Source organism: Coturnix japonica, chromosome 5 (genome assembly GCF_054131305.1).
Source record: "Coturnix japonica strain WE chromosome 5, WE-NBRP24, whole genome shotgun sequence".
NCBI classification, from domain to species: domain Eukaryota; kingdom Metazoa; phylum Chordata; class Aves; order Galliformes; family Phasianidae; genus Coturnix; species Coturnix japonica.
In genome coordinates, this window is record NC_140667.1 from 46,809,091 (window position 1) to 46,835,488 (window position 26,398).

Consider the following 26,398-nt stretch of genomic DNA (forward strand, 5'->3'; position numbering starts at 1 on the left):
GTAGAAGGATCAGCTTCATCTGATTTCAGATTTCAGAGGCAGATCAACAATTTCTCAGAAGTGGTGAAGCACTGGCACAAGCTGCCCACAAAAGTAGTGGAATCACTGTCCCTGGAGGTGTTGAAGAAACATGGAGATGTGGTATTGAGGGACATGTTTAGTGATATGACAGTTTGACTAGATGATCTTAATGATCTTTTTCCAACCTTATCTAAGCTCTGATACTTTGTTCTCTAAGCCTAATTTAGGTCCTTATATGTATGTGTAAATAAGTAGGGCTCCTAGGCCATCATCCCTTGTGTGTTAGCTGGATGAGATACAGAAGAATATAGGATTATAACCCTCTTTCCCAAGGCCCGCAGGCAGTTTGGGAAGCACAGCTGTGAATGCTGCTCCCTGTTGTGTGGAGCTGCTATCACTGGGCTCCCATTGAGAGCTGGAAATGTTTCAATGATAGCTTTGTTTTGTGCTCACAAGTAGAAAATATCTCCAGGTTTCAACTTTGGATTATACCTAAAGGCAGTGGATTGTGATCATCTGTATTACAAAAAAGTAGTTTGGGGAAAATTAATAAATATTTGTTTGTAATTGAACCTAATTAAAGTCAATTTAACTATAAATATACCTGAACTAAAATCCCTCTTTCACTGAATGGCTGACAGGAGCAGAGTAGAATAATTACACAAAATAATTATTTGAGATTTAATTGGCTTAAATAATATATATTAAATATTTTAAGCATAGATATGAGAGAAAATGTTTAGTATAAGAGAATTAGAAGAAGCTAAATTAATCTTTACTGTACTAAAATAGATAATCGAACCTTATGAAATGTTATGCTTGCATATTTTTTTAGTGCCTGTAGTTTCTCTAGTTCTTCCAGATAAACAAAGTTAGAATGCTAAAATGAACTGAATTATCAATAGCAAATCTTTACCCATTCCTCCTCTTAGAAGGGAACACAAAGCATTTACAGTCAGAACAGCTGAAAAGATTTGTCAAATGTCTCAGAATGCTTTAATATGGTATTCAAGCCTTTTTTCTACTTTTCTACTATATAATATAAATTACAGTCATTACAAACCATACTTCCTAATGTTAGGTAACTGATTAAACAAACAATATGGATCAAAGAAAATCCAAAGATATTATGCATCTGAGTCTGCATCTAAGATTTAAAAGCCTATGTCTTAAAGTGATGAATTATTCACAGCTCAAGATGAAATGACGAATATTTCAACTTGTGCTTTTGAAGTGTCATCATATTAATCTAGGCCACTTTATACACATTTATAGTCTTTTCATCTCTGGAGATTTCTGCAAGATGGTGGGTTCATGTCACTGAATTTCTATTGGCAGGCAGTCAAGAAATAAGAATGTTAAAAATTATTTTTTTTACCATCTTACTTTTATCCATATTTAAGATTCTTTAAGGAGTTCTGCATGATATGATGCACATGTTGATGCATATACACTCACATATATTCCATATATTGTGGCTTCCGTGCTTTTGTTTTCTCCTCTCTATTTATTTTATTTATACATATTTGTTAGAAAATTCATTTTAATTACTTACACTTATAATCAAAAATGTGATTTAAACTTTTTTCCCTGACTACTCTTGACCACCTTCAGTGGCCAAGTGGTTATTTAGAAAAGAACAGAATTCATTAGCTGGGTCTAAACTAAAAAATGAATACTTCAAAAGAAAAAGGAAGAAGAAAAGAGAGAAATGAGTTCCAGATGCAAGCTTTTCAGTAAAGAAAAAAAAATAAAAGATAAAACATAGAAGCAGCTGCACATCTAAGTTCATTCCAGTTTACTCCTCCTTCTAAGATAATCTCTCCTTACAAGGTATGAAGCATATTCTTTGACAGAAAACCTCAGTTTTTTTGCATGCCGCAGGTTGACTACCTGCTGACAACACTGGAAAGGCAGACAAAATAAAAAATATAAAATAAAAACCTCTGTCCCCTAAGATGGTCTCAGCAGCTTCAAAGAGAAAAGGCAGAATTTCTTCTAAAATGCATTTAAATTGCAGCACCTGAATTCCTGTTTGCCTGGACAGAAAGAAGGATTTGACTTTATGATCTGCAGAATTGCATGGAATGGTCCCAACCATGCTGTGGTACTGCCTGTGTGGTGTGTATTTGCTAAAGCTGTTGTTGTGCCAACTTATGCCAGATCCTTTGGACAGCCAAGTTAAGAAAATTTATCTTGTGAAGTATTTCACTTCTTGTCTATGCAAGTAGACTTACTTGGATCTGTAGTTTTGTTTTTTTTTAAAAAAAAATTGGACTCATTTATAGTTTTGTGCCAAGATATCTCATAGGACACAGCTACTTCCTTGTGTCAGATGACTCATTTAATAGTTTATAATACATTTGTATTTTGTCTACCAGTTGACAAAGTGACCCAAATCTATGGAAAACTATTGCATATTAAGCTCCATACACTAGAGATTATCTATAGGTTCTCAAGAACCAAAAATACAGATGCACATCTCTGTTTTACCTTTGTCAATCTGGTCTTCTGAACTTCAGACAAGGAACAGATGGGAAAAAAAGCTGTTTTGGGCCTAAATACCTACTATGGTTTTACATAGCTCATAATAAAATAAAATGGCCTCATACTTACGTTTACTTAGGATGCTATTCTCATTTGAAGCCATATAAGCAATATGAATATAAATATGCAAATTGATAGTATACATATTTACTTTATATTTTGACTCACTGCTTTCTAGAATGAAATAGCAATTACTATTTTGCTACAAAGTGCCAAGTGCATTTGCCTATCATTAATTCCTTCTGTGTTTGCATATCAAATATGGTTTAGTAGAATGCAAAACCTATTTCAGACTTTGAAATAATATTTTTTGTCCTTATAAATGTTTCAGCCTGAAGGCAAAATCAATTTGAAAATCTGAATGGCTTCAGGTTCCAAAGTTTCTTCTCAGTGATGTCTGAATCAATGTTCCCATATGGAAAATATGACCTTATGAATACTGTAGGGCTTTCTTGCAGTACGGTAGAAAAATTGTAGCATACTAGGAAGGAATATAGATAAATCTAGAATCGACTAACTTATGGGTTACCAACAACCCGCCTTTCATTTTCTGGTAGTTGATTTCTTTTGTTTGGTTTGAATTCTTTTTCTGTTACCATATTTTTTGGCATAGAATTTATTTGCATTATTTAACTCTAAATTTACATAATTTGTGGTTTGTTTTTTTTTTTTCCTGCTGAGCAGAACTAGGGGTTTCTTCTGCACTTTGGGAGAAATCAGTACCTAAAAAACAGAAAAGACCATTACAAAAATTGTTTCTCTAATAGTTTATATAACCTTCAATCATTAATGGTGTAAATTATAATGCTGTCATCTGAATTACAATAGTGGTTGGCTATGAGACTAAACTCCTTAGAGAACCTGGGGCCATTATGTCAATCTGTGTCAAATTGAAATGATGTTGGAGAACATCAGTGATATCCTGCCTAAGTAGAAAAAGAGACTCATTACAAGGAATGTTACAACTTGGATCTCGGTCACAGGTGTGTAATGAGGAATGCATGGATTTTAGCAAATGTCTGAAGACTAAGTCCTGAACAGTGCTCAAGGATTGCTTTAGAAAGTGCTACCTGGAAGTTGCTAGGAGGCACCAGAAACGTTCTAGAAGTTTAATGGTGTATGGGAAATTGGTAATCACAGCCTGAACCTCTGATTAATCAGCTGGGGCAAGTGTTGGGTCAGCAGTGGGAGCACAGGTGAGAGTAATTTAGCTGTGCTCCCGGAAGGTGTGGAGCTTGACTTGACTCTAGACCTCATTTAAGGGCTGACCACCACTAAGACAGCATTTCTTGGAGGTTGTTCCTCAGTGGAGATTGCCTCAGCATTTCCCAGCAGACTGAAGGCTTCCATACGGGTGAGTTTTTTCTGTAAATAACCTTTTGGATATTTATTTTCACCTCTTTTGTACCATTACCATCTTTACATTATTGTCACTGTACAAATGGATATTCGTTCCTAGGAATGCTTGTATTTCCTGGTACAGGCGTAGCGAATAGAGAAGGGAAACAAGATAGAGAAGGGAAACTGGACAATCTAAAAGATTAAGTTTTCCTCAAAACAAATTCTGTTGTTTATTTTGGAGTGCATCAGCAAGAAGTAGTCAAAGCATTATGAGAGGGCTCTGGTAGATCCAAGGAAGAATGTACAAGAGGCACTTGAAGCATATGTGAAGCTTTTGTCAAGGTTTGCAGCATAGATTGGGTACCCCTGCAACATGTACTTTCTTGTAGTGAATTCCCATCAGACTTATATTTTGACCAAGGGCATTTCATGAAGGTTTACAATCTGGTTGACAATGAGGCTTCCCTGATTAAAAATAACCAAAGCCATATGGTACATTCTGTTAGCCTGAGATGATACCATTGTGCCATAAATACATAAAAAGAGAAATTGGATGATTTAATAGTCCTTCATATACCTATGTTTCTACAAGTGATGCAAGTTTTCAAAGGTATGTAGTGCTTCATAGCAGACTATTTTTAACACAAAGCAGTTTATTCCAGGTAGATATGAACTTTAAAATAGTAATGAGAAGAATTAGACTGTCAATAAGACCATGATATTCATCTGCCTGTTTGTCACATCAAATCATGATGTACTGCCTTGAACTCAATTTAGTTTTATATGCACAAAGCCTTTCTTAAAAGACTCTAATTTAGAAGATTATTTTCCTAGAAAATGTGAGATGATCTCAAAACTCAGCTTGATGCTGATTTGTTCAAGTTGTGTTTATTGTTCAAGTCCATATATAAGGGCAAACAATCAATTCCCATGTGTGAAACTTTCCATTAACTTGGAAGTCTTTAACATTCCTTGAAAGATAACAGGGATGACAAAATATTTCAGCAGGATATGGAAATTGATATCCATTTATCTGTGAAGTTCAGTCTCTGATTCTTCTGCATTTTGTGCTCTTTTGCCCCACTGGGAATCCAAGAAACTTGGACTCCTTTGGTGGTGGCTTTGTCAGAGTCTTACCAATTTGACTGCTTAGGTGACATGCTAGCCACGAGAAAGCCTGCCAGACAGGAGATCTCGGAGATTTTGAGAGAAAACAAACTTTGATTAGTATTTTGATTTGGAAGTTTTAATCACTTTTGACAGAGAGGTTGAGTTATATTCTGAAGGCAGCTGTTTGGCCAGCTGTAATTGCAAAATACTGTACAAACAAATCCAGCTTTGAGCTTTTCCCATATCATGAAAGAAAACAAAGACTTTGAACAATATTTCTCACCGTCTTATTGCTCTTATCATGGATAATGAATGCTCACCATGTGTTTCCAGCATCTTTGCTAAAAATAATACAGTATCATTGTTTTAAAAGATGATAAACATAGCTGTGAGGAATGGCTTTGAAGCTTTTCCTTCCTATTCAGACTTGTTTGTTAACTCCTTAGATGAGAACACTTCTGCTCACTGTCAAACACCCTCTTCCTCAGCAGAGAAGTCAGAGGATCTGAAAGGGAAAGACATAGAAGTGTGAGGGTGAAGAGGAGCTGCTCTCAGCTTTTGAGCAGAAATATATAAATCTAAAGGTACAGAATATATTTCCATCTAACCTGTTCATCATACCTGCAGAAAAGTTGATGTCTGAAACATATTTTTCTTCATAAAAATTCTGCAGCAAATACATGATGAACAAGTACCTCAACCTGTATGACAGTCTTTTAGTGTTTTTCATCTTTCTCTCATTGTCCAAGATCTTTGAACTGCTCAGCCCCCTTTTTTTCTTTCCACCGTCTTCTCTTCTGTTGTCATCTATTTTGGTAAATCATACTGTGCCTGACGACTCAGTCTTCCAGATTAGTGCTTACCAACTGCAAGTAGCCTCAGACATCTTAGATGTCATCTGAAATGGTCACGCTGTTACATCTCAACCTTGCCTCCTTCTCAGCAGGGGATCCAGTATTAAATTGTGCACAGATTGCCATGAATTCTAATGACCTCACCCTAGGTCCTTTTTCCCTTACCATATGCATAGATTACATTCTCTATGTTATAATGAGCGGTGTTTCCTTTAATAATTATCTGTTTATTTGATTTCATCTTGTTGAATTTAGATATGTATGTATCTAAATACAAACAAATACAAATATGTATTTGTCAGTGATTGCCAAATCTCCTGTTTTCCTTTTTTTTCCTTTGATATTTTTTTTTCCCAAGAGACCCTACCAACACTTCCCAAGGTCTCTGAAAGCATATTTTGGAAGCTCATTATCCTTATTGTATATGTTTGCACTTTTTTAGACTTCAGATCTTTTAACTCTAATATTTGATGTTCCCTTGCACTCACTTTGGTCTTCCATTTTCAGATTTTTATTGCATTTGTTTCTGTTTTTCAGAATCAAATATAAAAACAGTCACTAATAATGCTATAAGTACTTTTGCCTTTTAAAATAAAGAGGAGTTCCTAGCATATTCCAATTCACTGGAGGTAGGCAAAGTGTTTTCTAAAGTACGAATGAGCAAAGTTAAAGTATCTTCTGTGCCTCATGTTGAGGCATATTTATCAGATTGTAGGGTTAGTCTCCCAGATTTAGTGGATATTCCACTAAAATAAATTTTAAGAAAGAATGAGTCATTCTTTCATCCCAAGAAAGCCATTTGGTCACATATCAGTAGATTAAGAATCAATGTTTTATGTCCATGTGGACTTCAGGATCAGTTTGTGTATCACCATGAAAGTTTCACCAAAGTAAATGCTTTATCATGAAGAGTTTCAATCTCAAAACAATAGCATTGGCCAACCAGATGGGAGGAATCTTAGTCAAAACATTTCTAATTGGTTTAAGTTTTATTTAAACAGAAAAGTTCTACCTGCCAGATATATGAGTCAAATTTTGGCTCCTGCATAAAGGAGAGGAAGTGAGATTGTTGTTATCACCTCAAATCAAGTGTTTCAGAGCTCATAACACTGCTCAAATTATGGACTACAAGAGATGTAACAAGTCTGTGATGGCTTTTTTTATGAGCTTTAAACTTACAGTGTCTGATTCTCCTTAAGAATGGCAAGCAGACTATGCAGATAGTTCAGGCTGTCCCTTCTGTTTAACTAAAAAAGCTAGAACAGAGATGTATTTCTCTAACACAAGGTCCTAAAAAGATGCTGAGAAAGAAAATGAGGGAGTGTTCTCTTAGCTTTGGTTACATTTAGGTTGAACCAGAGAAACATTGTTATGATTCATACAGAGATGAAATCTGGTAAACAAAGACTGCACAAAATGATAAGAATCATTTAAGGCTTAGTGAGGGATCTGGCACTGAAAGTCTATCTCTAATTTTCTATCAGCTATGTCTAGTGTATGTTTACAACCATATCAAAAAACTGCCTCTTCCTTTAGGCTTTTGTTTTCAGTTGCCATTTTTATCAGAGCAGTGGCTAAACTGATACCGGTGTACTTCTTGTTTGTACCTTAAAACTTGTTTAAAGCATGCCAGATGGAAAGAGAAAAAAGGGATGCATGTGACTTTGAAACACTGCAGCTGAAAGTCATGGAATCTGCATGCTACAAGGTCTGTTGATACTGTTGATGTTGAAAACAATTTTTTTGTTATGTTAACTTGTCTTATACTCAGGGAAACTAAATCTAACAAGTAAACTAAATTTCATAATCAGAAATTTAGTATTCATACATGTGCCACTTTTATTCAGTGCTCTTTGATTTTAAGCTTTTTCTAGTCTCTTTTGAATATGATTACCTTTCACATCTTTATCATAAATATTTCTTTTGGGTTGTGAGTTTGCACATGATCACAAATATGATAGTTTGTGTTTGAATATGCAGCTCTCAGATCAGAGGAAAGTACTCAGCATTGGTGAGACTGTACTTCCAGTACTGAGTTCAGTTGGGTCTCTAACTACAAGAAAGTTACTGAGGCCCTGGAGCATATCCAGAGGAGGGCAACAGAGCTGTGAAGGATCTGGAGCACCAATCTTATGGGGAGCAACTGAGGGAACTGGGTTCAGCCTGAAGAAGAGGAGGCTCAGGGAGGCCTTATTGCTCTCTGTAACTACCTGAAAGGAGGTTGTAGTGATGTGGGGGTTGGCTTCTTCTCCCTAGCAACAGTAACAGGACAAGAAGTATTAGTCTTAAGTTGCACCAGGGGAGGTTGAGGTTGGATATTAGGAAAAACTGAAAGAGCAGCAGTGCTTTGGTGCAGGCTGTCCTGGAGGTGTTCAAGGACCATGGAGATATGCCACTGAGGGATATGGTCAGTAGGCACGGTGAGGGAAGGGCTGGGTTAGATAACCTTAGAGGTCTTCTCCAACCTTTATGTTTCTGTGAAGTGGTTTAGAACTGTGATTCAATGCATGATCAAGCTGCATCTTGGAAGGAAAAAGTATGTGGAGGGGAATAGGGATGTTGGAGCAAAAGAACAAACAACAAAAATCCTTTCTCTCTTTAGAGCGGGAGTATTGTTGGAGGTGAAAGTGAAATAATTATCAGAGATGTTGAAAAGACACTTGGTTTTCCCATCTACTTTTATGGATTTTCAAGAGCAAGTGTTTTCTAAAAATGTATTTCAAAGCATTTAGTTACCTAAGTAAGCAATACAGAATCCAGAAGCCTCAGGAAAACTGTATGCAAGATCTAGTTAAGGGTTCATTGTATGTAATCTTAAATGTCTCCAAAGGGTAATTGCATGTGTCCTTAAATGTCTCCTAGAATGCAGAGCTGTATAATGCATATATTTTAAGAAATACTGTACTTCCAATTCTACTCTTTCCAAATCTTAATGAAGAGTTCTCTTGGCACGTGACAATAAAAGGTTAAATACACCCAGTACAAGGAGAAAGCTAATCTAAATCCTTATTAAATTACAACTGGACCTACTATAGTCAATAGCATTTTGAACAAATTCAGTGGAGTATTACCTGTTCAAATAGAAAAACTGCGTAACTGATGTGACTCTTTTCCCATAAAATTATATTATCCATAGCACCCATGTTAACCTAAACATAGCTGAAATTTTCTTCCAGATTACCATTGGGCATGAAAATGAACGTAAGCTTCAGTTCTCATCTCAAGGATCTAATTGCTTCTTTGTGTCCATAATCTTTCTTACATGTTCTATAATAAAAAATAATACTAATAATGAAAAATCATGCACTGGAACAAAGCTGCTAACCAGTTGCTTAAATCCCAGAGAATCTTACATACTTGTACTTAAGTGCTATCCTGAGCAGGGCAAGAGAGTTTATATGTGGCCAGAACACACTGCCCACAGCTACCAAAGCTTTTAGTTTTAGCATCAGAATCAGACCCAGTTCCCAAGCATGTATGCAGGTCATTTTAAACCATGCTTTATTATTTAGTGAAGTTGATGTTACTAATAAGAGTCCTCTTCTCACTGGTGTAATAAATCATAACTGGATGTGGAGGTTGCAGTGCATAAGATCATTTTGCTCCTTGGGTAATTTAGATTTATTATGAAAGCAGAGAGAATGTTTTACAGATTTTTCCCTCTTGGTTTCATTGATGGGAAGGGAATATGATTGCTCTTAGGTCGGCATACCTACGATAATTGCAGTTTTTAAATCAATAAAATTAAAATTCGAGTTATTAACAGGAAAAAAAAAAAGGCCTATTTCCATTGTAGAACCTGAAGACAGTGGGTAGAATTTTTTTAATTTGTATTATGATGTATATATATTAGATCTGTCTAATAGGTTGTTGCTTTCATATAATATACAGTTAATCTTATAGACATTTAAATATAAAATTCTACCCCCACCTCTCTTGCGTGCACATTTGTTTCCAGATGTTGCTATATTAGTGTGTAAGACTGTGTTCATGTCAGCAAAATACAGAAGAAATTAATACACTGCACCTTTATAGCCACTGCTCTTTAAGAACTGAGAGCTTTAGAAAATTCTGTGAATTCTTCCCCTCAGAACTTAGCTGCAGAGATGACATTTCAGCCCCATACCATCAAGAATGTAAGCCTTCTTACAGACGAAGGCACAGCTCAGTTATTCAAGGCTAATGCGTCTGATGAGAGATGCTTAAACTTATATCTTCTCATCACCATTCAGTATACTTTCACTGTGAGTAAGGTGAAGTACCTTCAGGTGTGCGTTTGACAGAGCACAGGGGCAAGAAAGAAGAGAGAGGCATTAAAAATTCTTCTGAAGACAAGGCAGGTTACCTTGTATCACATTCACAAAGGAATGGCTTTGGATTTTTGATCAAGACTACAGAATTCCTGTTAACGCATAGTTGCCAAAACAGATGCCCTGATTAATGAGAACAGATGGATTTCTCCAGAGGGTCTGCAGATTCAGACTGCACTTTCACTAAATGAAATGCTAATGATCTGGCACTGTGCTCCTCTGTGTGGATGAGGCACCAGCACTAATATTTTATTTGTATTTTGCGTAGTTAGAATGATCCATTTTGGAATTTTCAGGTGTAAGTTTCTAGTACTTTGCATCATCTTCACCTCACCAAGAGCTGTATGTAAACATAAGGCTCTTCTTAAGATCCAGAGGAATATATGTGTGTAGCATTTTTAAAATGCACTTTCTTCAGGCAAATCAATCCCTTGTTTAATTCTGGTGGGGAAAAAATAACTGAGTGCATGAAGATTTATCACTGTTACTTACAACACAATCCCTGCATTTTCTTCACCAGTTTTCAGCTAAAATTACTTTTCAGAAAACTTTGCAATGCAAATTTACTTGTAGAAATGGTTGGCTTTGTTTCTCAAATCTGACTTTAATCACTATTTTTTAATTAAAAAAAAGAATTTCTGGTGAATTTTCCATGTTCTTTATTAAATAACACATTTTTAAATCTAATATTATTAACTGGTAATAAAATTATTTTTAGCTATGTCTAATATCTGTATTAGTATGAAGACAGATGTAAGAATAGGTAAACAAATTTGCAGTCCAAATTACATGTTATGGTATCTGGTCAAAAAAGGGTTTTCACTTACAGAGGAACAGCAGGGAGAGGAAGGGAAGCTTCAGGTCTCTGTTTTTATTAATGGATAAAAGTTGGAAATGGAAACTGAATAATTGCTCCAACATATCCTTGTTTTCCTTCTACTACTTTTACCCAAAAGGAAAGTTCTGGAAAGTTAGAGAATTTCAATTTAAATGCTACTGAGGTGATGCACTGCTTTTTATCTTGCATCTCAAAAATAACAGGTCTTTTATTTTCTGGTGGTTAATACTGTCTGAAGCAGCTGACTCAAATCCCTCTTTTCTTCTTTTGAGGATCTCCTTTCATCTAAAAATCTGCTTTGGCTTAATGTAAATTTTTTTTTTTACTACTGCAGGACATGAAACCATGCTTTTCTTTGGTTATTGCAAGAAAAATCCTCTCTATGCATGATTTACACTTACCTAGTTATATCTTTCTCCTGTCTTATTTGTTTCTAGAAAGACCATGATAGTAATGCGAAAGAAGTCAGTTACTCATATACATAATTTAGGGCTAATTTAATTTATTGGGGGGGAAAAAAAAGGTTCTTTAATTGTTTCTTGCTGTAAAGAATCTCCCTCTACAATGTAGCAGGTATGCTGTAATTGCTTTTGGTATTACAAAATAAAAGTAAACTTCTTTAGGAGTTCTTACAAACGTACATAGCAGAAGTGGGTGTAAAAGAGGGCAGGGCTAGAAATTTGATGTGACAACAAAATGGGGTAGCAAAGGTAAAGGATTCTGCAGTTTACGGTGATCATAGTGAATGGCTGCAGAATTTGCTATTGATGTTCCTCTTGGAAAAATAAAATAAAAATCCAATGTTCAGATACTGAATATTGGCACAAACAATGAAGAATCAGTAGTAGCCAAAAGTGGTAGGTGATTTGGAGCAGCAGAGTCTGAAGAGAGATCTACTAGTAACATGCTTCATTGCTATGAACTATATTCATGACTGAAAAGTGGCAGCATAGCAAGGATGCCAGAGAATTTGTTGCGTGGTCTCAGAATAGCCTGGCAAGTGGCAGGCAGTCGATTTTGCTCTAATATGGCTGCATGGTCGGTAATCTGCTAACTTGTTACTTTCCCTAACATTTGGTCAAGAATATAACAGTTGTGCACCATGGTAGCATGTTGAGGAAGAAAGGACAGCTCGAAATATTTTGCATTTGATGCAGAGTATCTTCAGTTTCCATGATTTAATTAAGGAAAGGACGGAGACCACTTGGACCAGGCATTTGATGATTACTTCCCTTTGATGATGACTTCTCTTTTGGAATTAATTTTCTGTGACAGCTGTAGTGCCTCTTCTAAATTCATTTCATGAGCACCTTGGTCTCTTTCCTCCTTTTCTATACAGAGCACCATGGTATCTTATCCATGCATTCTACTGAAATCTGTTACAGGGAAGCTATTGCATTCACCAACTATTTTTATACCTAATCATCAAATTTGACAGGTTCTGGAGGCTATGAATTGAAATCACGGTGTTTGACACTAATTATATTTCCTGCCTTTAGTTACTTATTAATCACATAAGCTTCTTATCCAGCTTTCTCCTTCTATGGGGTTGTGTGGGACTTCGTATCTGATAAGATTAAGTCAGAATACAGCAATGTGGGATGCTGTAGTTTCCACAAGTTAGTAAAGCAGAAAGATCAAACTCTTGCAAAATATCCAGCGAAAATCTCTTGTTCCTATGCCTCATGGTAATACATACCTGTTAAAATTAACCTTCATCTCTTCACTGATGCAACCTGGAGTGCGTTAAAGGTCAGGATGATAGCTGATTTTAGAAACTTTCAACTAGCTCCTGGTGATAGTGGAAAGAGCTTGCTCTCTAGGAAAAAGTGTATGGACTCAGTTCTGTTGCTTGTTTTACTCTGGTTAATGACATTGAAATGCAAACCCTTTACTTCAAGAAGAGAACAATTTTAGTACTGGTGTTGAAGACCTTGCAGTCAGTGCTCATAGTTCATTTAAAAACTATGTAAGTGACTATATTGTCATAAGTGAGCCCTGTAAGTGAGAGTGGGAAATGTAAATGACTTTTTCTGTAGCACTCAAAAAATGTCAGGAAGCAGTTTTATGTCTGTACTGAATGGGACTATAATGCAGCCATCTGTGCTGCTTGCTTTGTTGTCTGCCATTAAAAGATAACGATAGATGAACACTGGTCATATGATATTTATGCTTCATTGACTTCCTGATGGATTTCACATGTGTTTCAGGCCAGCAGGATGAATCTTGTGGATCCTTACTGTACATTCCCCTTCCAAAACAATCTGCAGATAGCTCCTCTTGGACTGTTGTCCCCAGTCCTGTTTGATTTTGGAGTGGGACAGAATTGTCCTACTGAGACAGCTGGCCTCCCTCCATGCAACAATGAATTTCCATGAATAGCGACCTCCCTGTGGTGCTCCCACTGAGTGATGGAGTAGTCTTGAGCCTCTCTCCCTTTTCAAATGAAAGGAGTTTTGTTATCTCTGAGTTTGCAGCAGTATCTGGTGATGAGAAGGTAGTTTATGAAATTCTCTGTAAAAGCTCTGGGAGAAAAGTGTTTTGTAAAGGTACAAATGAAATGTCTGGGTAGAAGGAGGGAGTTTAAATTTGTTGAACTTCTGTCTTGCTGAACTTCATAGTCTAGCAGCATCTGATACTGGTGGAAAGACTGCTCTGATATCTACAAACTCAGCTCAGTCTCTGAAAGAAATATGGGGAGAGAGAAAAATAAGTGCAAAAGATGTATTTAAACACTTCCATAATCATAGTTATGTGACAACTGCAAACCAAATGTGTGCACTTTACAAGGAAAAAGCATTTTTATTTTCATTTTGCAAACTCAGCGTGAGAATAGGGGCCCTGGTGAATTTTTTCCAGCTCACGCTTCAGCTTGCAAAAAAATTACAAAATATACAGTAGCTAGAGCTTGGCTAACAAGACTGTAAGTGGTGCATAAGGCAGAATTTGAACCTAGCTCTCATTCTCAATAGTTTAATTGGCTCCCTGGGGCAAACTGTCAAGAAAAGAAACTCTGGATTAGAGGTGGCCTAAAAGCAGTTTCAATTCACAGGGAATGTAACCCTCAGTTCTCTGAGTTATTTTACCTTAATATCTTGAAAATGGGATTAAATACAACTTGTAAGTGTACAACAAATATTTACTGCTTTGCAAATAGAATAAATTGCTGGGAATAACATACTTCTAGGCCAGATGTTAACATTCTCAGCCTGCCTTGAAACCACTGGCACACAATGAGTCTCATGTAAACAGGTAAATTTTAGGGAGCCAAAAATCTTGGGATTTTGCTCTTTGGAAGAGGCCGATCCTAGTTTTTGCCAGCATCCTGCTTTCAAAAATCTTTTTCCTTTTTTTCCTTTTTCCTAATATTTCTTTTCCTTTTTTTCCTTTTTCCTAGAATTCCTATATTCTTGTACATTTTCATGTCAGCATTCATCTTTCAGTTCTTCTAGTTACTGACTATTCCCAAATTAACCCTTGTTTCTGTGATGCCATTTTCTTGTTGTTGTTATTCATTTGTTCTGATTTATTGCTGTTTTGTTCGGATGGTTTTTAGCTTTTTTTTTTTTTTTTTTTCCCCTCTTGCATGATACTGCTTTGTGGTATCATTCATTTACAGACTGACAAAATTGTTTGACAGTAAAACTGAGCCCATATTTTGTAGTTGAACTTCATAGAACTGGAATCTTGCCCACAAAGGCACAGATTTGTAGGGAAGAGGCTGAAACACTTAACACCATGGTCAGTCCTCATTTCACACAGAATCACAGAATGACCCGGGTTGGAAGGGACCTCAAGGATGATGTAGTTACAACCCCCCTGCCTAGCAGGGCCATCAAACATACACATTTACTGGATCAGGTTTCCTCTTTCCTTGTGTTATCATCAGCTATGTAGTGTTGGAGTGCTATGGAGACCAGGACACATGGAAAGAGGTTGATATTTTTTTAAAAGCTGAAAGTTATCTCAGAAAAAGATCCAAGATGTTCACCAGTGGTGCTGAGTGATAAAGCAGATCTTTAGAAATATCTCTGGGGGACCGAATTTCTACATCTTTACTCACCTGGGAGTTTTACTTTATGTCAGCTCTATTCCACTTCAGCAACCTGAACTCCCACCAGTTGCATGGCAGAGGTGTACTATATACGCAGCTAGAGTTATCTTCTAATTTGATTTCATTCAGTAAGAATATCCTTGCATACTCCAACACCTAGAGCAGAGGAATTGAAGTGAACCAAGAGGGCCATTTCCTTTAAACAAGGACCCTTTTCCAAATTTTTGTGCTTATGTATATGCACATAATACTCAAACAACAGCAACAAAGCCAAAATAACAAAGATTATTTTCATCTCTCTGAAGAAGCAAGTCATGGCCATCCATTTTTTGGTATGGGTCTTTCTCCCTCCCAAGCACACGCAGTCCAGATTGGTTACACAACAAAAGCCCAGTCTGCAGTGTAAAATACTGCTGTAGGTTTGGGGTTTTACAGTGCCAATAACAGATGTGGAGATGCTCCAGTTCACTTCTTCAGCACATGAATCCTCACCGCATGTCTTTTCCTTCTGTTAGAAAATTTTGCCTATGAAATTAATCATTCTCTTTGCTCTTACAATCCTCTCAGCTTGTGTAACAATTCACTGCAGTTATATAAAGGTTCTATTATATTTACTCCATTGGCAAACTACTGAAAAATGAAAATTTATGGATTTTATTTATTTATTTATTGGCAAACAAAATAGATGTGAAGAATTTATAACACATAGCTGTGAGGACAATACTGAAAAGATTCAGATGTTTAAACTTATTACTTTCTTCAAATGAATGCTCAGGAGCTCTGGTCCACAGTGAGAATCCTGTCATTTTGTGCATCGTTGCATTCTGACTTAATTTTTGTTACTGATTTTTTAAAATGGTAATGTTTACATTTGTTTTCTTCAGTGGCCTGCATCATACAACTTATTAAATTCTAAATCCTTTGCCATTAGTGGAAATGGCAAAATTTTGGCAAAAAGATGAACATGAGCAATGAGCTGATTTTTGAAGAGAAAATTAAAATATATTAAAACTGCTGTGCTACATGAGCACTTGGAGAAATGCAAAAGCTATACATCAGGTCAAACCAGATCTCTGCAGCACAACACATTGCTCTCTGTGTTAAAGTGGGGCTGATCCCTCCAGCACATAAACTAGCACCTTCACCTGAATTTTTTTTTATTAATTATAATTTGGGTAAAATAATGGTAATAACAGAAACAGGAAAGGGGGAAGTAAGAAAATTCAGAAAGAGAGAAAGTCTTAAAGTATACAAATGATACAGATGTCCAAAAACCAGAAAGATATGCAAACTTGTCTTACAGGAGCAAAATGCAGACAGCATCTGTGTGTACTGCCATAAAAATAATAGCAAATTCATTTAGCCATAATTGGGAAAAATGAGTGTTAACACTGTAATCCAGAGTATTTTCTCTAGCAGGTGGATTCAAAGTGCCTTGTTAATCCTTTTTTATGCAATGGCAACAAATGGATAGTTTGTGTGTTTTCACAGTGGAATACTTGACTTTCTGCTCCAACTTAGAGTGAAGATATATTGTTTTCCAGAAAATATGAAAAAATATGGGGAGGGAATGCAGTCTGATTCTTTTCCTCACTTTTTTGATCTTTGTTTCTCCCTTCTTCTCTGAGCTGAGAGTGGGAAAGCGCACTTAATCCAAAGCCTAATGGAGGTTACCGAGGGCAGGGTAGGAACCGCTGAAATTAAAAGTTTGCTGAAGTTGCTTCTTTTCTCCTACTGCTGCTTATCTTCCAGCTACTCCTTCTTCTACAAGGATAAGATTCAGTAAGAAGAGCATGGTTTGCTGAGTACAGTTTTATTTGAAGTCACTGGATTTATGACAAAGTTAGAAAAGCCTTCAGTCATTTGTTTTCCCAATGAGGCTAAATTGATTTTGAAAGTGGGAATCAACTTCATTATGCCTGGCTGAGAAACAATGACAAATTATGATTGAAATTGAGATGACTGATGAACCGCTGCCTGATACAGAGGAATGATTCCGTGTTTTAGTCAGAGCAGCCAGATGAAAGCTACTGTCCTCATGAGCCCAGTGCTGTCACAGGGCAGGCTGGCTGTTGCTTGCTGTCTCCTCCAGCGTTGGGCTAGCTCCCAGTCTTACCATGCTTTGTTCCCTCCCCTGATGGATGGTAGACTTCAGACTCTCAAAGGTTTGGAGTGGAAACCTACTTTGGCTTGGCACTTCTGTCTAGTGCTAACTGGCACTACAAAAGAGCTGAATATCAGTGATTTGTTACAGCTGAATAACTCTTTTCAGGGTGAGGCACCAAATGTTTGTGTTTTTCAGACACAGACTCCATGGTGTTTTTTGTTAGCTGGCATCTGTTCCAATGCCCAGAAGCTTTCCAGCTTTGCTGAGTGGCTAGATTTTAAATGCATTTTCTTAGGCTGCTGATAGTGTCAGTCAGTAGTCATGGGGAAGACCTTGAGCAGACAGAAAATAGAAAGTTAAAATTGATCTTAATGTTTTTTAGTGCTTGTAATGTTGATCCAGCCAAAAGTTCAGAGAGGAAAAATCCCCCTTGCTATAGTCTACAGGGCAGTCCTTTGCTGTGCCAAGTAAAATGGAATCACTATTATTTGCTTTGCAGTATCTCTTGAGGGTTCTGTATTTAGATCTGACCCACATGAATGAGTTTTAATAAGCTGCTTCCTCAACCAAGTTAAAGCATTCAGAAAAAATTCAGAGAACTTTTGAAGTTGTCAAATGGCCAGTAGTGAGTGCCTGATGAGCAAAGATTATGGTATTGATAACAGTTACTTTAAGATCATTCTTGCACACTTCTTTATGAAATAAATTCTGTGAATGCTATCAACTGTACTTAAATGCCCATCAAGGTAAATACCAGAAGAGAAGAATGGAACAACAGTCCCATTTGCCAGAACAGTAATTTATCTTGCAAAGGCTCAAATGTGTTATTCATCTAGCAAAATGCAAGGAGTGTAATTGGTTCTGTTCTAGATAATGATTGGTAGTATCATGATAATCAAGATAGACAATAAATTTCCTCTCTTTGGACTGACTTCTATCACAATAGGTTTGTGTTTGCATTATTCCTTTCTTCAGAACAACGTTATAAGTATGTATACATACTTATAAGAGATCTAGATCTATTCTGAGCAGACCCTCATTAACTTCAGTAGGATAATGCATCTTTGGGACTATACTTCATGATCATAGAAATTAAAAGTAATTTGGCATAATACATCTTTTGTTGTGTTCCGTAAACTTTTTCCTGTTCTTGCTTCATAAAGTCTCCTAAGCTCCTGTAGAAATTAATTTTCTCTTCCTCTTCTTTTTATAATTTGCATTTAAAGTCAATTATCCCCATTTCTGTCTTGTCTGGGGAGTATAGTTTTGTCCAAAAAAGTAGATGAGAAAAAAAAAAATGGCAATTACAAGACTTACAATGTGGTACTTATTGCAGATGACAAAGACAGTGGCTTAAATGTTAGTCAGGCTTCTTTTTTAATGTTTTTTGTTCTTGTTGTTTTGGGGTTTTGTTTTTTTTTTGTTGTTGTTGTTGTTTTGTTGGGTTTTTTTTGTTTGTTTTTTTGAGACACGCAGAGAGCTAAATTTTCTGCAGATGTAATGGGTTGAAACTATTCCCATGTATAACATTAGATAATTTTTCCCAGCCTTTTTAAGTTTCCCTCAACAGCATATAACTTATGGGCTTTTCTTCAGTAATATTCAATCTTAAAGAGTATATAGGAAACAAAACAAACTTTTGTAAGATATACAGTTTTCTTATTGAAATTAAAATGATTTCCTTAAAAAAAAAAAAAAATTAAAAAAGGAATAAAGGAAATTCTCAAGTATTTTCTCTGCTGTAAAGTTTTAATCTAGGATATGTGTAAAATCCATCCTCATATAACCAAAAGTTTGGACTAGATGAAGATCGAGGTAAAACGCTCAAATTCTTTTAAAAGACACTGTTCATTTAAATATTTTTTGTTCTTCCCTTGCTGTAGAGAATGTAAGATTTTTTTCACTTTTAGATAAAATCAGTTGCTTTACTATTTCTGCATTTTAAGGTATAATCTCCTTTGCTTCTAGTATCTCATAATGGTAAAACTAAGATCAAACTTAGAAAACAATCTCTATCCTGAACACAGAGTGTATACTGAAGTAAGCATGGGAGAAAAATGAATAAAACCTGCCTCGTTGTGATTGCTTTAGGCAAGTTTATAACTATTTTGGTGCCTCACACTTCTGTGCTCAGGGAAAACTGTGGCTGAAATGCTGTCTTTAGACACTGTTGGTCAACCATATCAGTATTTGAGAAAAAACATTGTTGTTTCTGGACAGTTCTTCCTATATGCAAAATTATATATTTCATTAAATTTATACCCAAATCTATATAGTAAAGGCTAATGAATTGCAAAAGGCAGGCTTCTATACTGCAAAAAATAATTTCAGCATTCAAAGTTTATCTGAGCTTTTTGTAGACAGGAGTCAGTGAAGACAGACAACAAAATGCAGCTTTACTCATCTGATCATTGTACGCAAATTAAGCAGGTAGGGACATGATTCATATTGGTAAATGGACTTAGATGTAATTGGTACAAACTGTAGCTGGAAAAAAAGTGAGCTAGTGTAACAGACTTACGAAAATGTGCTTATTAATTTATTACCTATAAATAGACATTCCCTGAGAGCTAAATCTTCTGTACCCTAGATATAAGAATCCATTTTAAAATGCTATTCCTTTACTGAATTTTGTAGGGCAATAGCTCTGCTGAAACTTTTCAGCTGGGTGTGGATCTTTTTTCTCTGAATACTTCTGTAGAATGCTGATAGATTATAGCTCCAGGCGAAGCTTTTTGTCTTTCCAGAGTCTTGCCAGGAAAGGATCACCAGGAACTGCCCAGTCAAGACTCAGGTCATTATTATTCTTGGCAGAGGTTACAAGTATTATCACTAAGATACCTCATCCAGCAGAAATCAAACCATATTTTACTACGGCAAACACTTTTCTACTTCTTTTCAGGCTGTTCACATTATCCTTTGAATAAGGGCAAAATAGGCTTTCTGATCTCTAAGATGTAGGAATGCAAGCCCAACTGGACATGTTTTTCATTAAGATATTCCCACAAATGAATTGTGTCTGAGTTTGTTAACGCTGGTAGATCCAAAACATTTAGTAGGATAGATACAACGATGGTAAGATTCTACAGACAAGTGTTTTTATACAGGAAATGAGAAGAAAATTCTACAGGAGAACTGCCTTTACTGTTGATTTTTCCAGGTGTTTTCTTTATTTTCATCTTTGGAGAAGCAAAGACTAAGGGGAGATACAAGATTTTTTTCAAAAACTATCAAACCTTGAAGTAATGCTGGGGGAGTTAGTCTAATATTAGCACAGAGTTGCCCTGACAACCTAGTTAAATTTAAATCTAACTTGATAACGTAGTTTTAATGTTTTGTTGTTTTTTGTTTTTTTTTTTTATCTGAGGAAATCCTTTGCTGATCTTTCATTTTAAAAAAAAACAAAAAACAACACAACTTTTACTTCTCATCATCAATATGACTCATGAAAGCATCTTTCACTTCAAAAGCAGATGATACTGCAGGACTTTAGGAATTTAATTACCCAGATGTTTGGCCAGGACAATAAGTCTGACTTCACTGCTCTTTTGAGAACTGATCCTGTTTCATTACATGCTAAGGGCTTAACCTTCATGTGTGGTCTGGTTTATTTGACCCATCGCTGTGATAAGGAATACAAGAAAAGAGGTGCCTTGAGCTTCTCCTTGCTCTCAGTGAACTCAGTAAGTGGCATGAGCCCAGGTTGCGTTTAGCAACTAATTTATTCTGTCTGGATTCTGTTTCCTCCTTCCCTCCCAGTCACTTTTGTCCAAACAGGGGATTCCAGCCTCAGAGAGTAGAGATTGACAGTATTTCAATTTGATCATTGAAGTCAAGATTGTTTCTATTATGTATCTTATGGATGGCCAAGCACTTTAATATATTCTGTTGCTTTTGAATGAACAGTGTGTTGAAGAATATAAATAGCTGCCCAAAGAATATCTGTTGATCACTCTTTCATTACCAAATTCTTTACTTCAACAAAATGCTAATGCTGGAATGAAAGCCAAATTAACTGCATTTATCGGTGCTTACTATTCACAGTGTCTTAAGCATGCAAGATTAAAAGTTGTTCTTGTTTGACTGAGTTGTACTCCAAGTCGGCACGCTTGTACTCCCTATAAAGCCCACTGCATCTGTCTGATGACAGGCTAAATTGGTGCTACTTACCACAGACACAGTCTGAGGTGTTTTCTTCACATTTTGAAGCTGTGAAATAGAATTTACTGCTGAAGATTCAACTAAGCGTCTTGATTGAGATAATGGAGAAAATGTATCCATAGATTTAAAGCTCATCTCCAAACACTCTCCTGAAAAATAGACTTCTAATCATGGTAAAGTTCTGTTTCTGTACACTCAGTTCTTTAGAATCTGTTTTTTCCCCCTCTTTGTAACCAAAGCACCTTCTGAATAATATTATGGAAACCCAATACAAAATCTCTGACTGAAAGATTTTGAGAATGTCAGTATCTCCACTTGCCATGACAAGTGTTATAAGGTTATGCCTATCCTTGATGTTATGAAGAAGGGGTCACATCCTGCTCCTGAAGAGCTAAGAAGTTAGAGTTTTAAAGTACAATCTTTTACAAATGAGAGGAATTTAAAAAAAAAAAAAAAAAAAAAAAAAAAAAAAGATGACAATAGAGTAACCCTAGTGTCAGAAAGGACGCAGCTGCTGACAGTATAAAGATGAAGATGTAATGAGGTTATTCTAACAAGCATGATTCATATGATCACAACACATATAACCTTAGCATATATGCAACTGGAAGACTTCTAGTGCATGTCAAGTTCCTTTCTGTTAATGCTTGGCTTCTATTTCTGTTGCTTAAACAAAATAACAAAAATTTCGCCAGGTTTTATGCAATAGTTTGAAATTGCTAAATTTCAGTTGAAAGAAATTATCATTAAATCAATTTCTAATCTCCTGAAAACAATAAATGAAATCATAAGGTTGAAAAATGCAGCTTCAGCCTCCAATAAATAAATCTCCAAGATCATAACAATTTTAACTCAGCCACATATGACTAATTGATGGTCCAGCCTTAGATACAGACTTCCTTGACTTGAATTTTTTTCAGAAAAACCATTTTATTTTTAAAATAGTTTTCTTAATATGAACAATAAATAATGTATGCTATTATGTCAGTAGTATTAAAATGATGGCTCAGTGAAACATGAACAATTTGTACTTTCAATGTCATATTATCTTCTTTTGTTTTTAATGTTGTTCATTGCATGTCTTAGACTTTAATCAGTCCTTTTCAGTGGCCACCTCTGTTTTTCACAATATAGTCAGTTTCCTCTTCTGATGTACATATAAATTCCTAATAATATTGTTAACATTAACCTAAGTGAGTCTTCCTGAAAATGGTTTGAGCATGTGACTAATATGTTAACACATAAAGTCTGTACTTACAACTTACACTGTATAATTTACCAGTGTAACAAACTAGATTTCCATATAATTAACATGCACAATATCTTCTGCATAGTCTAAGGGATGGTAGACCAAGTCTGAGGAAGGACTCATAGAGCAATCAGAAAACATCTCGTCTTTCAAATACAAAGAAAGTATTCATTGATAGATCCCAGCACACCAACAACGTAACCTTTTCATCTTTGCAATTATATAAGGTGTTGCAGAATAGAACACTCCTTAATGAACACCCCCTTACTAACAAATGTGCCCATCTCATTCTTCTTGCCTTTGATTTTTTTTCTCTGTTGTATTTAGAGCAGTTCCACTCTCTACTGTTCCTTGACCTGCAGTAATTTCTGTTATGTTATGCAGCATTACTTATTGGCAAAATAATTTGTCTTTTCTTGACACTGGGGGAAAGTGAGATTAATCCTTTTCAGGTGATGATGAAATCTTCCTTCTTACTATAGTATGAATGAACCATGAACAAAAGCAGAAGTAATATCCATCCATATTCTCCGTCTAAAACAAGTGGAAAATATTGCTATATTTGTCAGAGATGGTTTTGTAACTGACTGGGCAGGATTTCCTGGGGTGGTAATTCTCAGGCAGTGGTATTTTTGTCAGTCCTTTCTTCTAGGTAAACCCATGAAAAACATTACATAGGAGTTAGGAGCTTCCACAGACTTTGTCACTTCATGCAGTAATCTGAATCTGCCTCCAGACCATTAATTTCCATGACAATAACCCATTATGTTTCTTTTGCCAATATCTGATAGGAGAGAACCTTGTTCTACTACAGCTAGGCAGGCCTACAAGATACCATTTTGATCTACTGGGAAGGGAGGAAAACATTGAGTGGAGATCATTGACAGCAGTGACCGTCAGCAGGGCATCAGTGTTTGTTGCCTGAATCCAAGCTCCTGCTAAAGGCTGATGTCTGCAGCTTCAATTACTCCTTGCCTTTTTCTCCTTTCTTGGCCACAGGGCTGAATGCTCCCTCACAAACCACCTTCAGCCACACCCAAGTGCTAATTGTTTAGTAATGAAAGAATTAATTATCACATTATTATAATTCTAATTACTTATGAGACTGGCATAGACTGAGGCCTGACTGCCACAGATGCATTGTTTCTATAATCATGAAATCTACTTTCCACTCATCTAAATGCATACATGCATTTGCATGTTTGATATTTAGAAGTTTTTATTTCTGTTCTAGGAAAGACGTATGTGAAGAATCACAAGGCATTTCTATCATGTGCTCTGCAGCCAAGCTAAATGAAAACTTGCACAGCTTGGTTTTCAGAAGGTATTATCGTAATCTGTTCTAAGAGTATATGTACTCAGGAAAATTGTTACCTAAAACTAAAAGACAGAGAGGCTTAGAAAATACGAATTTATAGCAGAAAACCTTGGACGTGGAACAGATTGCTGCAAAGAGAAAAGAATTACCTGTTCCTTGTAGCTACAGTGAGCAGGACAAGATGTAATGAGACTAAAGTAGATCAAAGAAGATTTAGGATAGGCATTAGGGAAAACTCTCTCGCAATGATGATAATTAGCCGCTGAAATATCTTACCTTAGCATGAGCTCCCCACGGTTACAGCTTTTTAAGGACAGATTTAAAAAGTGTCAGTGAGGTTTGGCTTAAGTTTCTTTGTTTCTAGTTTGTTGCAGTCAGTTACACCATGGAATATTAACATCAGTCAGTATCTTCCACACAAAATGCTTAGTAGATTGTTCTAACTGCCAGTGTACTCAGGGAGTTGGCTCTCTAATAGATATTAAGACAATTTTTCCTGTTTATAGCTCTATGGGGATCTGTTGCACCTGTTCCCACACACAAGTAAAGCTTTTCACTTTTTTTTTTTTTTTTCAAAATTATATATTTATTGAATGGGAAAAACAGCTTTTATTGTAGAGAAACGTTACCTCCTTCAGAGGATAATGGATTTTCTGCCAGTAGGGCCTTATGGCTTGCAAAAGCTAAAGTCAGAAATAGAATCATCTACTTTTGGAATCCGCAATTATTATACAGTGTGTGTCTAAATAATTCATTTGCAACAAGATATTGTAAAAGCTTTATGGAGCTGTGTTTTCAGCAAGGGATCTGATTGTAGACCAAAAGAAAATAAACAACAACAAAAACACAAAAAAAAACCCCTCAGCTGGAATGAAGAAAATCCTCAAGGGTAGGTAAAACATCAAAGGGAAAGCAAAAACAAATGGTCAGGCAAAGGAGGGAGTGGTTGGCAGAAGGATGTATAATCAAGGGCAATAGATGAAGGTGAAGGTAGAAATGTAAGTAAAAAGGTGCTCCAGAGAGCCTGAAAGAAGACTAAATACTCAAATTTTCCTAAAGCAATTATTTCTTGAAGCAATATGATAATTATACCTTCATAGGACAATGATAAGAAAGTCTCAACTGCAGGAAACTACCGAGGACCTACTCAAGTCTGCAATGTGAATTATTAAATATTCTGCAAACAGCATAATGTTTGTAACCAAGAGTAGGATAAAGAAAATAAATAGGAGGAAAGCATCCTAAATAGTTGTGCCAGGTTTTGTGTATTGCAAAGCTTCAAAGTCCTGATTCATAAGTATGCTAGAAGCCTCACAACTCCATCAGAACCACAAATCACACCATTTGAAAACGCACAAAAAGAATTGCATTTAACTGTGAGAATAACTCCGTTATAGTGAACTGAACTCAAGGGAATTCCTGGCTGTAGCAAGACATTTTTCTAGCAAGCCTTCTGAGGAAATTATTATAAGGTATCTAAAGAGTTCAGTACTAAAGTCTAAGAGCTGCTTATTGTCTGTGTTTATATCATTTCTATCCAAAGGCTGCATGAAATGTTAATGAGCATGTCTTATTTTTTCTCTGTAGACTTCGAAGCAAGGATTTAGGCAGTTATTATCACTTACTCCAGCATGCAAATGAATCTGTCATTTTCAAAGCCTAAAGTAAGAAATATCCATTAGCAGAAAAAAAAGTGAATCAGAAAGGAACAGAAAAATAATCATTCAAATTATCTCTGTGATTCTCCTCCAGTGTTTTGCTTTTTTTTAATATAAAGTTTTCCGCACATAGTTTCAAGCACCCTGTCTAGGAAGGCTGTGAGCAGCAGATGTAAGAAGGTCTGTTGGATGTAGGCTTTACAGGCTATGGCTGGCAGGTCCAGCACCTCTGTTTGCTAAAGCTTCACACAGCATCTTGGCCAAGATGAGCAGAAGTACAACCAATAGTCAGTGGGACACTGCAGTGCATAAGTACCCAAGTACCTCGCCAGAAGTTAAGTAGAAAATAAAAAGTAGAAAATAAAATTTTGCTGCAGATGGTACTTGCAAAATTGAGAAATAAACACAGAATACAGGAAGGAGACCACAAGAAAGCTGGGAGAAGTAAGGAATTTAAAAGGAAAGGAGATTGGTAAAGGAGGAAAAAAGGAAGTGAAGAAGATTTAATCTGGGTTTTGAACAGGACAGTGCTCACAGCACCACAGAGAATAGCAGTGCACCATAAAGAATTAGGATTTTCTGGCATGCGATATAGGTCCATTGTTAATAAAGCTGACAAGGAATTTGCTAGGAAGGAATATCACAGGTTGTTATCTGAAAGAACTACAATGTGTCTGTTGAGAAATCTAACCCAGAAGCAGTATTAAAGAGTGACTGGCTGAGATATAAATAATGTTAAGATTTTGAAACCTAATAAGGGATTTGAAGTTATGTGATCTGAGATCTCTTCAAATTTGTAAATACAATATTGTATCAAACCTGCTGCTAAA

General features: G+C 36.1%; 1 protein-coding gene across 1 annotated transcript in view; it reads left to right on the forward strand.

Moving 5' to 3' along the window:
- The first annotated feature begins 3,857 nt into the window (after positions 1–3,857).
- Positions 3,858–26,398, forward strand: part of DLK1 (delta like non-canonical Notch ligand 1) — a 47,401-nt gene continuing 24,860 nt past the window's right edge. Inside the window, exon 1 of the mRNA XM_015865617.3 lies at positions 3,858–3,922. The gene's annotated coding sequence lies outside the window, so the exon portion shown is untranslated. The remainder of the gene's footprint in view (positions 3,923–26,398) is intronic.